The following is a 15,983-nucleotide window of genomic DNA, read 5'->3' as shown; positions in this document are numbered from 1 at the left end:
CTTTCTTTCTTTCTTTCTTTCTTTCTTTCTTTCTTTCTTTCTTTCTTTCTTTCTTTCTTTCTTTCTTTCTTTCTTTCTTTCTTTCTTTCTTTCTTTCTTTCTTTCTTTCTTTCTTTCTTTCTTTCTCCTGCCATAAAAAGGGAGATTAGATTTACCTTGAGGTTGGAAATGCAGTTCATTTCTAATAAGTTCAAATTTTATGATTTTTAAAAACTTTTATCAGTGAATAAAGGTCAACCATCTGGCAGCAATGTGTCTATCTGGCTCAGTTTTGGTTTTCTACACCATGTTATAAAAATATTACAGTCTAGTATGACATTAGCGAAGTGTGACATCTGGGCTTATACAAAATATAAGAGTTGGCAGGGGGACCAATTTCCCTTCTGAAGAATTCCATGGCAGAAAGGGACTCAGGACAATTTGAAGATGGAGAATATTTCTTGTGCAATGCTACCAGTATGTAGGGTCCTCTGGAATTACCATAATGTAGTATAATCTTGATTATGAGTTATACTTAGAAAATGAAAAAAACATAATAAATACTACAATAAAAGAATGGTTTTGATTAACCTGTTGCTTTGGGAATGGAAATATTCTATATAAAAATGTTTCATGCTCATCCCCTCCCCTGCATGCTACTTAAGTTACAGGGCCACATATTTAACCGTTAAAATAGATGGCTTCAAAAAGGACAGAGGAACAACAGTGAAAACCGAGAGCTTTTAGACAGGTTCTATCTTAGTACATTTCCTTTGGATGGTAGGAGATATCGAGAAAAGTATAATTACATCTGGGCTTTGCTTTTTTGTGGTAATGATTTCTATTGGTTTCCTTCTTGCCCAGTCCCTTTTTACTAGTTTAAGACAAATGTCACATTTGTTCATTTCAGGCTTTTTTGGTGAGTTTTAATGCAATGTAATCTCAAAGATAGCAAGTCACTGACAAAGAATACCTGCACAAGGCTGATTCCAATGAGTAATCTCACTTAGAAACTCACTTTTTTATTAAGAAAAGAGAGTGGATCAAATTTAGAGAAAATTTCTCCCTCATCTCTTGGCTCTCAATCTTTGTGAAGATTCAGGAGCTGCTAATGGCCTGCACAGCCAAAGGTGAGAAACTGCGGTTGCAATTTTTCTTGAATATACAGCCTTTAAAAAGTTTGGCTTGATAATGCAAGAGTGTGTGTCCAACTTGGGGGATATCATGAGGATTAATTTTAAGTAAAATCTCTAAAACATTTAAACAATAAAATGCAGATATCTACTAAGCTTTTAATAGCATTGAATATATATTAAATATTGCATGTGGATTTCTCAAAATATCCTTGTGACTTTGTGAGAAAATTTGTTCCTTTCTTCCTCTTCCTCTTCCTTCTCCTCCTCCACCACCTCCCAATTCTCCTGCCTAAAAACTTCAGCCAGGATTAGATTTCAGGGCCCTCCAAGTATTCTGTTGCCCAAGTGTTGAGTGGCTTCCCCCAAAATACTCCATCTTCTTCCAGCAGCTGACCAGAACCCCTTTTGATATAATATGTCTTTTAAAGCTAGAGCAGGAACATCTGGATTCTTGTGATCAATTCACTTCTCTTTTAAGAGAAAAACCCAGTCGAGGTGAGTATTTGGTAAAACGTAAAAGGGTTTTTTCCTGTTCAGTCTGAAAATGTGTCTTTACTATTATCCTCTCAGAAGAGAAGGGGAAAATAGATTTCAACATTTCTTTTTTTTCCTCCTTCTTCAGATGAGGAATTTACAGCAGAGGGAAGTTAAATGAATTGCCTTGGTCAATGAGGCAATGCCAGAACTAAGACTAGAGTGCAGGTCTCCTTACTCCCTCTCCATTAACTCATATTGGCTAATTACCACAGAGGCCACAGGGCATTCGCATCTGTTATATTCTTGAGACTCCCAGTGCTGAAACATTTCCATTTCAGTGGGCAAGAGAAGGACTGCCTGATCCTGGAGTTCTACAAATAGGATCACAGGGGTGGTGATGCTGGCATGGAGACAGACTGAATTTTCATTTTGTGGTTCTGTCTCTGAGGAATTGAAGTTGTGGGTCCACAGCAAAGGAGACATACCAGACAGGCTTGTTTGAGTAGGCTGAAACTCATTACCAGGCAAGAAATGAGCAAGAACAATGTAAAATGCGTCTGTCCTCAGACAAATATATGGCCAGAAAAGAAGGTGAGTATGTCCTTTGGCAAGAACATCAGACAGAAGAACCAAAGTGTTGGGTTCTAGATGAAAGAACATGGCTTAGATGGGTTACAGTCTGACAAAGGTTCATTCATTGACATATGGAAGTAAGTTCTCATAGGTGACAATTCTTTACAGACTACCCTAGCACCCTTTATTTTGTTTTGATGCTTTTCTGATTGGTTCTAGTTTTAGGAATTACCCTTCCTTTTCTGTTGGACAAATGTAGATAAAGGAAATATTCAGAAACCACTGCAGAAGTGACTATAAGCACCTCCAATAGCACTTCCCCAAAATCATGGAACAAATTAAAACGAATTTATTCATTCTGAGCTACTTGTTGAAACCTTTCTAACTACAGGCAAAGCTATTCAGTACCATAGAGAGAAGAATGACTTATTTTTCTGACCTTTGTTTCCATGAATAAACAATCATTAATAATGCTTATTATGTTCCTAGTAGGTGCTCAACAATATTTCTACTTCATAAATTTTCATCTGAATTTACTTATATTTTTATTTAAAATTTAAACATTTATAATTATTTTACATATTTGCTATTAAAAGCTTATTAGATAGTTGGAATGACCAATTAAGGGTAGATATATTTATCTTACTAAAAATAGAAATATTATAATATAGGTAATTAATTCAGAGGAAAGATCATTTTTCATTTTTTCCTTAAATGTTGAAAGCCTGTGGATTACAAACTGTGTGATCCTAGGCAAGTCACTTAACATGTTTTGCCTCAGTTTTCTTATCTATGGATGGAATGACAACTGGATTTGGAATCAAGAAAAACCTTGGTTCTAATTCCACCTCTGATATTTATTAGCTGTGTGACCATGGGCAAGTTGTTTGAACTTTCTGAAATGTAGTTTCCTCACCTATAAAATGGGCATTACCCATCATCCTTAAATTTTATAGTTATTGTAAGGATTAAATTAGAATATGTTTAGAAAATACTTTAATATGTTTGGGAATTTGACAGAATGCTAAGTTGCCTTAAGACAGCGTTGGCAGATTTGTCTATATAGAAATCATAAGGTATTTGGACATGGGGTATACATCAGTGAAATTGTGACTTATTTCATGCAGTCTGTATTTCTGAGGCACCAAATGAAGATACATATAGGAAACAATGATCTGAGGGGTAGTTAGGTAGCTTAGTAGAGAGAATATTGGACTGGAGTCAGGATTTTCATCTTCCAGAGTTTGAATGTAGCCTCAGACACTTACAAGTTGTGTGATCCTGGGCAAGTCACTTAACATGTTTTGCCTCAGTTTTCTTATCTGTAAAATGAGCTGGGGGAGGAAATGGCAAACCACTCCAGTATCTTTGCCAAGAAAACCCAAATGTAATTATGAAGAGTCGGACTGAAAATACATGAAAAATAACAAAAATGTCAGAAAAGACATATCAGTATAACTTGGGCACTAATCCATGAATGATCTATAGCAGGGGTAGGCAACCTTTTTGGCCATGAGAGCCATAAATGCCACATTTTTTAAAATGTAATTTCATGAGGCCATACAGTGCTCAGAGTGTGCGCTCCTGTAACAGTGCCTGAAAAAAATGGACTTTATGGTTCCTGCAGAAAGAGGGCCATATCTGGCCCTCAAAAGACCTAGATATGGCTCGAGAGACATATATTGCCGACCCCGATCTATAGTATCTGCCGACTCAACTTACACCAGCCACGCTTTAGGCTCAGGTAAAATCAGCGTATAAGAGTAGTTCTGTCTTTCTAAAAGCAGAATGAAGAAAACTAACAAAAAACCCTCTCATAATTTCAGTGGTGTTAGATTAGGTTTCTTTTGCCTAGACACAAAATAAATCACTGCAATGATACTTTATGAAGGTACAATTTAAAAAATGCTCTCATTATTACATTTGTTATCCCCTTTGATTTTATCATTCAAAACATCAAGAAACTGACACCAAGGAGTCAATGACTTTCCTAAGATCATCCAGTGGCACAGTTGGGTAAATGACTCAACTCTTCTGACTTTAAAACCTATGTTTTTTTCATCAGACTGGGTATCATTAGCAAGTTGTCTGTTTTGCTGAGTCTAGTAAATGATTGGAAAATTCCAAGGTGAAAATAGCAAATCATTTTTTCAGTTCCATCATGGCTGTATATATTATTATTTACAATTGCAGGAATAGGGCAGAATGAGAATCCTCATGGCTAATTTGGGATTACTTTGATTTTCTCCCAAAACATAATTGAGGTGCTTCCTCATAGATATAGTGTGACCTTTCATGATATTCTTTCTCTGACACATTGTATGTTCCCTAAATACTTCTTAGAATTACTTTGCATTACTTTATAGGTTTTAGATATCTATATGTTCTTTCCTTCACCCCACTCCCCCAACAGGATGATGTATGTTCCTTGAGGGTAGGGACTGTTTTATTTGTGTCTCATCATACAGCCCATAATATAATCCTTTACACATAGTAGCTAATTAATAAATGTGTATTTAATTAAGGGATTTTTTTTTCATTTTGGTTGATAAGAAATATGTATAGAGTGACCCATTATAGCTATTTGACCCATGCATATTCTGAACCAAACAGTCAAAAAATAGAAGATGTTATAGCAAGAAAGCATATGAAGACAGAAAATTTCTTCTAGATTCTTTCAGTTTTATTGTAATTTAGTAATTTCAAGAAGTAGAGATAGTAGGCCTCTCCTTTAACCATAAGTAGCTACAGTTCATTGGTATCCCATAAAGTTATGTTCACAGCCTTCTTCTCATCTTCCTCTATGCTACAATACTTCACTTGGTGATCTCATCAGCTTCCATGGAATTAACTGCCATTTCTATGCTGATGCTTCTCAAATCTAATCAATTTCTCTTCTGATCTCCAATCTCTCATAGCCAATTGCCTTTCCGATATCTTGAACTGGATGTCCAGTCAGCATCTTAAATTCATCCAAAACAGAACTCATTATCTTTCTTCCTAAACCCCCCTCCACCCACCTCCTACCTTCCCTCTTACAGTAGAGGGCAATACCCATCTCCCAATTCCTCAGGCTCACAAACTAGGAATCATTTTATATTCCTCATTGTTTCACCTGCCACCTTTCTCTAGCTCCCGTTTCTAAGCTGTTATCAAGGCTCCTTAATTTCCCTTCTGGACCATATTTTGAATACACCTTCTTCTCTCTTCTGTTACTGCCACCCCTCTGGTGCAGGTGCTGATCATCTCATATATGGATTATTGTAATAGTCTACTGGTAGGTTAGCCTGTCTCAAATGTTTTCTCTCTTTCTAATCTTATACCCCATTTAGCCACTAAAGTAATTTTCCTAAAACACTGGCCCAATCATCTCATGTCTCTACACAATAAACTCCGTGACTTCCTTAGCCTCTGGGAGTAAATACAAAATGCTTTTGTTTAGTATTCAAATCCTTTCATAATCCAGCTCCCTGCCACCTTGCCAGTCTACATACATTTTACTCCAACATGCTGTACTTTTTGATCCAGTAAAAAGACATTCCATCTCTCAGATTCCTGCTTTCTCCCTGGATGCTTTCTTGCCTGGACACTATCACTTCTCAGCTGTGACTATTGACCTCCCTGTCTTCCTTTAAGTCCCAACTAAAACCTCATCTACAGTAAGCCTTCTTTAATTCCTCTTAGTTCCTGTGCCTGACTTCTTTTAATTTTCCCTATTTGTCTCATAGATAGTTTGCTTTGTATATATTTGTTGGTGTATTCTCTCTCTAATTTGACAATGACCTCCTTGAGACCTTTTGTCTCTTTTTGTATCCCTAGTGATTAATATAATTCATGGCATAGAGTAGGCACTCAATAAATTTTTATAGATTGATTGGTTGATAGGGCATGTATTCTTCTAACATCTTTTAAAAGATAAAAATACCCTCAATGCCATGATGAAATACCAGAATAATGTAAGAGTAGAGTGTGCAATAGCATGCAAAAAGTTAGAAGTCTCAGAATCTGAAAATAGAAAGTGATTCAGAGTAAGCAAATGTAGTTTTTAAAAGTCAGTGTTTAAAACGAACCTGATCCATTAGATTTTAAGACTAGAACATGTTAGAACAGGGGTTGGCAATGTATGGCTCTCGAGACATATCTGGCTCTTTTGAGGGCCAGATATGGCTCTTCCTGAAGGAGCCATAAAGTCACTTTTTTTTCAGGCGCTGTTACAGGAGCGCACACAGTAAGCACTGTACGGATCTCACGAAATTACATTTTAAAAAATGTGGTGTTTATGGCTCTCATGGCAAAAAGGTTGCTGACCCCGCATTAGAATGTTTTTTAAAATAAGAACTTTTTATTTCTGTGACTTCATGTAGTGGGACCAAGTATTATGGAACTGCTTGGGGTTATATTTGTTGCAATATGAAATTGTATTATACATTCAGAAATAGAAAACACAGTCTCAGAAGGACCAACAACTTTCTACTTTTGCCTTTCCATTCCATTTCTCTCTCCAGCATCTCTTTATGCCCTGCTTTTAGCAATGATTTTAAAGTTCAGGTTTGCAAGTTCCACATCCCCTCTAGCATTCATCATTTTCCTTTTTTGTCATGTTAACCAGTCTGATGGGTGTGTGATGGTACCTCATAGTTGTTTTAATTTGCATTTCTCTAATCAATAATGATTTTGAGCATTTTTATATGACTAATGATAGTTTTTAATTTCTTCATTGAAGAATTACCTGTTTGAATCCTTTGACCTTTTGCCAATTGGGAAATGCTTCATATTTTATAAATTTGACTCATTTCTCTATTTATTTGAGAAATGAAGCTGTTGTCAGATAGACTAGCAATAAAGTTTGTTTGCCTTTTTAAATCTGGGTCGTATTGCTTTTGTTTGTGCAGAAACTTTTAAATTTAATGAAATCAGTTATCTATTTTATATCTCTTAATGTTCTCTGTGTCTTGTTTTAAGCTCAATTCTTCCCTTATCCATAGATCTGACAGGTAAACTATTCTGTGCTCTTCTGATTTGTTTGTGTTATTAACCTTTATTTGTAAATCATGTATCCATTTTGCCTTTACCTTGGTATGTGGCTTGAGGTATTGGTCTGTGCCTACTTTCTGCCACACTATTTTCCAGTTTTTCCAGCAGTTTTTGTGAAATAGTGATTCTCTTCCAAAAGCACGGATATTTGTGTTTGGCAAACACTAGGTTATCCTGGTCATTTATTGTTACATGTTGAGTCCTATAGCAACTTTTTAATCCTTTAATGAAAATGGGTTGCCAAAGATTATTTAAACTATTACATATTCATTCCTTTGGCTTCCACAACTCTTTTTTTTTACATTGTATATGAATTGACATAATTTTTGGCATTAAGACATGAATCTGATTATATTAAAGGCTCATAATGGCATCCATAATGTGACTAATTAAATTTTTTTTCTCTTTTCAAATTGCACATTCATCTCTGGTGAAAAATGCTTCAACATGTTTTGTAAATTTTAACCTGTGTCCCAGTTTTCTCCTTTCTTCCTCCCTCCCTCTCTCTATCCCTCCCTTCTTTCCTTTGTTCATTTGTTCGTTCGTTCTCCCTTTTCCCTCCATCCAATCCTTTGTTCCTTCCTTTCATTCCTTCTTCCCTCCCTTTTTTTCTTTGCCCTTCTTTCCTTCCTTCCTTCCCTCCTTCTTTCCTATCTTCCTTCCTTCCTTTGCCCTTCTTTCCTTCCATCTTTCCGTCCTTTCTTCCTTCCTCTATTCTCCTTTCCTTTTTCATACTCTCTCTCTTCCCTTTATCTCTTCCTCTCTTCTTCCTTTCCCTATTCGAGTAGGTAATTGAACAAAACTATCTCCAAATTTGCATCTGCCATACAATACTATATATTTTTAAATGCCAGAGAGACATCTGATATGAAGAGAGCCTTTACAGTTACATTTTATTCTATGGCCCATGATGCTCCTTCCTCCCCAAATCAATAAACAATATACATAGTAGGGTATCATTTTCTCTATCAACCATTCAATTAAAGATACTTCCTTAAGGACTGTGTACTAGAAAGTATATTAAGTTCTCAGGATGAAGATAAAATTGAAGTCATTGATCTATAGGTGCTTCCTATTCTCTTGAGGGAGGAAAAACAAACATATATAAAACTAATATATAAACCTCTAATTTGTGTACCCACTAATTTGTAGTCCTCCATGGAAAATTATCTTTCTAAATTTGTGGGTTTATTATATTTTCATCAAATATATTAATAATCATGAGAAATTAGGCATATGTGTCCTCACTTTGAAGTATCTCGATGGTGCAATAAAAGGCTTGAGTTAAAATCATATCTTAGACACTCACTAGTTGTGGCACCCAGGGCAAGGCATTTAACCTGCAATTGCCTTAGTTTCCTCAACTCCACAAAATGGGAATAATAATACCCCCTATCTCCCAGGGCTTTTGTGAAGATCAAACAATACTTGTAAAGTACCTAGATAGAAAGTATTAGGTACATTATGAGTGCTACATGAATGCTACCTCTCCCTGACATCAGGCTTGGCATTCTCTGCACTCTATCACCTAGCTACTATTATTATTATCATCACAATCAGTTGCTAATGGCTTTTTAGTTGCATTGTTTTGTAGTTTTTGGTAAGTACATGAGTTATGCTCTTTTTATATTTTCTTGTAACCATTCCTACTTTGAGATATCCTTGATAATCTTTAAAATTGTTTCAAAGGTGGCTTTAAAATTTCATATCTTGGAGATATTTCTTCTGTTCTTTGTGAGTATATATAGTAATTTGGGAGGATGGATTCAGGACCAGTTGCACTCTCAGACATAAAGAAAAGTCATTCATTTTTATATCAATAAAAATGTGTTTCTTATGGAATGCTTAAGGGATCTATACTTAGCCTTGTGTTGTTTATTACTTTTATTAATGACTTGGATAAGGTCATAGATAATAAGCATATTGGACTTGGATTGAAACAGAACTGAAGAAATAGATAGTGTTTTGATGACAGGCAGGATCTAAAAAAGATCTAAACAGTCTAGAACGTTGGGTAAATGAAAAAAACATATTAGCAGGTAAAAATGCAAAGTCCTACATTTGGTTTAAAAATTTAACTTTAATTGTACTTAATTCAGGAAATACAAATAGGCAAAGTTTGAATGAAAAAAAATACTGTTTTTTTAGGATATTACAAACTCAATATGAGCAAACTCTGTGATATGGGAACTGCAAACACAAATTCATTCTTATGTAACATAACAAAAGTGAGAAAATGTTTAGAAAGTGGGACCTGATAATCCCATTGAACTCCACAATGAACAGTTGCTATCTGGAGCATTCTACTCATTTGGACTGACCCAGCTTTAGGAAGGATGATGTGAAGTTGGAGGAATGTGACCAGAATTTTGAGGAGTCACAGAAGATATTGAAGATGCTTACCTTATAGAAAAGATGACTTAGGGAAGGCTTTCATTATAGCTATTATCATATATTTTAAGGACTGTCATGTAGAAGGATAAAAGTTACTCTATTTTGTCCCAGAAGGTAAAATTAGAAGGATAGAGTAGAAATTGCTGAAATTCATTTTATGCATGCATGCATGTTTAGGTGTATATGTGGGTGTGAACACTTAGTTTTATCTGGAAGTGAAGTTGTTTGTCTTGGGAAGTAGCAAATTCCTTCTTACTAGAATTCTTCAAAGAAAAGGTTAATATTTGAGATAATATAGAAGAGATCCTTTTTTAGGCAAGAGTTGAGCTAAATTGCAGACCTTCCGAGTCTGAAATTCTTTAAGTCTCAGTCTATTTTTTCAGATCTAATGATCCTATTTTTCTTTTTATCTTTGCATGCCTTTTCTTACTTTTACATATATTATATTGGATCCTGAGGCAGTAGAGTCCAAAAAATAGTGGTTACATTATTATCACATTAAAAATAGGTCATTATTGTAATATGATCATTTCAAGTCTGTTTAGCTTCATCTTCAAGTACTCTTGGGATGATCTGGCTTAGCTTGATGTCATGCCAAGTTCTGTAGAATCATTTTTCTTCCCACTGCTTTTGCTGCTTTGTGAGGTGATGCTGCTCATGGACTTTTATCTTCCTTCTCTATAATACTTTATAAAGGAGTTTACATTCTATACTGTTGTTGCCCTTGGCTGCCTCATCCTCCTTGGTAAAGAGATCAAACATTTGCCAACAGAGGTAGTTTCTGGGGGTTTTGGTTCCTTTCTTTGCAGTGACTTTTAAATCATTTAAATTTCTAAAAGTTATGGTGATAATCAATGTCAATGCCTTTATTTTTGGCCAGTTCTTACTTGGAGTCCAATGTTCATTAGGTACTACTGATCTGGCATATCCATAATCACGCATATTATCTTCTCACTTTTATCTCTCTTCCTAATTTGGTATGTGTTCTGACATTTAACAAGTGAATGATATCACTTTATACAAATAATCCACTCTCAAACAACTGGTATATCTGTGAATAATCATTTTCTACCTACTAAGTCAAGGTCAGTTTCATTTTGGAAGGATGGGCATGGCAGTGGCAAATGAAAGAATTTGATTAGCCTTTAAGGTATCCAGCACTTTCATATTTTCCTTTTCTAAAAAGTATTTATGAGTTTGGGGAGTGAAGTTTTGGAAATATTTTCTAAGATTTGGGGCTTTTTGAAAGCCTCAGCTTTTATTTTTCAAAATAATTTTTCCTACCTTTCTTGTGTCCCCCTTTAAATTGAAAACACAGAATTTCCCTTGACTTTGTTTCGACTTTATACAAATAGTTTACTTCGACTTGCCTGTGCAGGATGAAGAGAAAAAGCATGACCCCCCACCCCCACCCCAACATACTTAGCTTGTCTCTGCCTGATTGAATAAGGATTTTACCCCCTACAAAATATAGGGAATTTGAAAGTTGGGGGAGGGCAGGTGTGGTATCGTAGAGTACACTGGATTTGGAATTAAAAGATGTGTTTGAATCTGAGCTTTGCCAGTGACCAACTCTGTGACCTTGGACAAACCCAAACTAGTTAACTGCTTTGTGTCTCAAAGTTCCTGAATCTTAAAAGAAGTATAACTGTTCTACCTAGACACTAGATAAAAAAGTATGGGCACAAAATATATGTCTCCAAATATGTATATGAGCACTTATATCATAGATATTGGTTTAGGGAAGTAATTGATTGTGTTTATTTTGCATGTATATATTTCAGAAGCGCATATGTTATAAATTAAACAATTCTTTTGTAAGAGTGATGAATGAAGAATCAAAATCATTCCCCTAAAGAAATTAAAATTCTGACCAAGTGAACTTTTTGAGTCACAGAACAGTCCTCACCTCATATATCCTATTTTCTGTATTATAAATGGAGTCAAAATATTCTTCCTATTAGAGGCCCTTCTGGTTCTTTGGGAAAGTTAGCCAAATTGCCAAAGTTGAAACTGTCATGTCATCATAAATCCCACCAAACATTTCATTATCTTGATGACTCACTATTGTCAAATCACAGGTTACTTCAGATTTAAATGATTTCATGCTGGTAGCATGCCTATAGAGCTTTTCTTTTTGTAATTTGTCTCAATTTGCTCAAACAGTTTAGAATAGTGCAGATGGAAATGAGCATTGTGAATGTTTTAAAGGAAATGTTTATATTGTTTATGGAGGAAGAAAGAGCCATTTCTCAATACTCTTGTAGAGTTGTTTCCTTTTTTATTAAGGCACAAAATGAAATAAAATGCCGGAACTTATGCTTTGCTCTGCCCTAGTAAAGCTAAAGCAGCAGTTACTTTGGCTTTAATTATTTATGGATGAACCATGTGGAATGCCTGCCAAAGGGAGCAAAGAGAGAATAATGGCTGGTCTTATACATCTGACCTTGAAACAAGCTCTGATAGAAATTAATTACTCCAAGTTTTAAAATCTCAACTTCCTATCCTGGTGGTAATGTCCTTCTTTGGCTGTAAAGAATTGCCCCATTTCCTTAGCACCAGCTTTCCTTATCTCAAGTGTTTATTTTGAAGCTGTTAGGTAGAGGATGATCCATTGAATGAAAATAATATTAATTGACTTGATTTCCAAAACTTGTTTGCAACATTCCCCTGAAAATGGAGCCCTTGACATTCCTTTCAGGCCAGCTGTTATTTTGTGGCAGGATTGTCTTAAAATTAACTCAATTTTGGGTTGACCTCTAGCATGTTTTGCTCTTGAGCAGGTGCAAATGAATTGTTTTTAGCTCCCTTTGTTGTGTGTCTCCCTTGTCAATCTGCTTTACGTGAGCTGCTAGAAATTGGATAGGGAGAAATTATTAGTCTTGTTAATTCTAATTAGCTGTCACTCTTCCCAAGGAAAGGGTATGTGGTCAGAAGGTGGATAATGTTGCCTCATGAATATTCCTTGATATAATAAAATCATAAAATATTTGCTTTTGAAGATTCAGTGTCTTGTTCTTTTCTTCTCTACTATTTAGTTTTTATTTACTTGAGTTTTTCACTTCAACAAAGACATTGCCTCTAGCATTCCAGGTGTTGTTCTCTATGGTCTCTGGATCAGTACATATCTGCTATATTATCATTGGTAGCTGGGGGCAAAGGTTCTGTAAGAGGAAACTTCACTGACACAGAAATGAAAACTGTCCCACTGGAATGCTCAGAGAATTCATTTCTAATAAACAGCAATTAAACAGGGATTATGATGGTGGCACATTTATGATGCGAGAGTTGAAGCTGTGTCATCACCTTATAAACCCTTGAAAATAACTCACCTAAAACATTTGCTCTGGGCTTAAGAACAAATTTTACTTTCAGGGTGTAAATTGTAGATGCTTCTACTAAAAAAAAAACAAACCCTTCAAAATATTTGGTTCTTATTTGATTTTTGAAGGATTCAACATATCTTTCCTGAATTTTTTTGAGAAGCTGAAATTAGTACTTAAGTTTAGAAAATAACAGAGTGATAAGGGAAGTCAAGTCCAATTAAGTTTTTCAGGAAACAAGGGGTTAATTGGGTTGAAAAGGGGGAAAATTGTAGCATCTAGGGCCCAGTTGGGGGTAGCAGAGAGCTATAAATGGGAATTTTTACTACTTGGGATAAATTCATTCACTCACATTGTTTTCTGAGTGTGTAAGAGTTAATTACCAGATGGGTTTATGGAGCCAAGTTTGAGAAAGGGCAGAAGTCCAAAATCCAAAAAAGCTTCCCTGCCCCACAAAAAAGGTTGGGGAGTAGCTCAGGGTCAAGCATAGAAGTAACTGTGGGGGAAGGATCCAAGATGGCATGGAGTCAGCAACTACTGAGACTAACAACTCACCAAGGCAACTGGGTAGTACAATGAATAGAGCACTGGACTATGAATCAGGATTGACCTAAGTTTGATTCCCATCTCAGATATTTATTAGCTGTGTAACTCTGGGCAAACCACTTAACCTCTCTCTCTTTCCGTTTCCTAATCTATAAATTGAGAGGTTAGACTTGATGGCCTCTAAGTTTCCTTCCACATTTAAGTCTATGATCCTATGAACTTCTTGTTTACTGAAACTGTTTTTCTCACAATCCTTTGCAGCTTCTGGAGTCTTTCTTCTTCTCCTGAAGACTCAGATCCTATTTCTATTTATAAAATGGATATGTTTCACTGCTTCAGATTTAGAGCTAGAAGCCAGCTTAATGGTTATCTAGCTTATCCGGCTCTTTCATTTTTTAGATGAAGACATTGGGGCTCAGACATGAGGTTCTCTCACCAAGGAAAAACACCATAAATTTGTGCCTTTGTTTCACTTTTATTCAGCAGCACTACAAGGACACGTGCTCTATGGGTTGCTGGTCTTGATTGGTACAGTTGTCCCTCACTATATTGCAGTTCACTTATCCCAGCTTCATTGTATCATGGTTTTTTTTTTTTTTTTTAATATCTAACTCTGTATTGCAGAACAAACCACAGTGCCATGTTGTGTATCCTGGGTGTTGATTAGCTCAGTGTTTATAAGAGTGTGGGAAAGGTTAATAAGAGTGTGGAAAATGTTTATAGGAGAGTAGGAAGGGTTTATAAAGCCATATATATATATTATAATAATAATATAATAATAAGAAAATAAATATAACACCCGCTACTTTGTGGATTTTCACTTATAGCAGGGATCTCTGGAACTTAACTCCCTCCATAGGTGAGGGGTCACTCCATAGGCATTGATCAAGGTCAAACAGGAGATGAATAGTAGAGCTGAGATTTGAACTCTGGTCCTTTGATTCCAATTCCAACATTCTTTTCACTAGGTCATACTGTCTAATAGCTCATGTTCTAATTTGAAATTAATTTGCAAGCAAGTCTAAAAATGATTATCTGGATAACTAGAAATATTTGGGTAGTACATGTCATTTGATTCTGATACTGCCTTCACATTCCTATCATCCCTCTTTCTATGGCATCCCATTGTGCTAAATCTGACCTCCATTGCTTATGGCTATCATGCTACCATTGGTACCCCAAACTAATTTCTCCAATTTAATCCTTTCCTGACTATCCCAGTTGGAATTATCTTTTCAATGATCTGTTCTGTAAATTATTCTCTCAGGGCCTAAGGTACCACCTTGTTATTATGATATATGAATCTGAACTAATTAATAAATAATAACACTGTATTCCATGTAACACTTGGAAAATATATGTTCTAACCATTGTGGTTTAAGCTATAGCAATTATAATTGTGGGAAGATCAGAAAGTGGCAAATTAATAGGAGCCATTTAGGGATGGGTAGAGCATTTTGACCCCTTTCAAATCATAATCACATTGGATTGGTAAATTTCCTCTTCCACTTTCATATAAAGTAATATCCATTGAAAGAACCCTTAACTTAAAAAATATCTATATCTATATCTATATATGTATATATATATATCTTTTCAAGTACTGTTTAATAAGCATTCTTTAAGCCCTCACACCAACTTACTCAAGATATCATCTAATATATCCCCTCCTCCCCTTTCACAGACAAACAGCTAAAAGGGCTGTCTTCTCTGTTTGCTTCCAGTTTCTCTTACTCACACATCCAAGTTTTGCAATCTGGTTTCGGTTCTCATAGATTAATTGAAACTATTATCTGCAAAGTTACCAATGATCTCTTAATTGGTACTTCTGATGATGTTTTCACAATCCTCATTTTGTTGACCTCCGTAGCTTTTGATGGTATTGATTCGCTTCTCCTCTCCCAATAGTACAGTTGTCCCTCTGGGTTTTTGTGATACTACTTTTTCTTAGTTTTCCTTCTATCCTTCTTTACACTCCTCAATCTCTTTTGCTGTATCATTATACATATTCTGGTCTTTTACTGGAGTACTGCCATGCTAATTTTTGGCCCCTTTATTCTTCTGTCTACTAAAGCATGCTGATTAATTTATTTGAACTTAAATCATCTTCTCTTCGCATATGACTTCCAGATCTACATATCCAGTTTTAATTGCTTTCCTAAGTTCCAGTTCCAAATAAGTAATTCACTATTAGACATTTCACATTGTATCTATCATAGGCATCACAAATTCCACATATCTCTCCCTTTTATCCTTCCCCACCAACCTTGATAGTTTGGAGAAATCTCCATTCAGAGGTCTCCCTTTCAAACTGGTGACTGCCTGATGAGACATCTTATTTCAAAAGGGACCTCAGCATTCTTCTACTTCACCAATGACTCAGTTCTCTGGAATTCTTTTCTTCCTTGTTCAATCCCTCCTCCTCCTCCTCTTCTTCTCTTTCCTCCTTCTCACCAACTACTTTTCTCCCATGTGGGAACCTTTCCTCCTCCTCCTCCTCCTCCTCCTCCTCCTCCTCCTC

This window comes from Gracilinanus agilis, chromosome 3 (genome assembly GCF_016433145.1).
Source record: "Gracilinanus agilis isolate LMUSP501 chromosome 3, AgileGrace, whole genome shotgun sequence".
NCBI classification, from domain to species: domain Eukaryota; kingdom Metazoa; phylum Chordata; class Mammalia; order Didelphimorphia; family Didelphidae; genus Gracilinanus; species Gracilinanus agilis.
Note: the sequence above shows the minus strand (reverse complement) of the source record.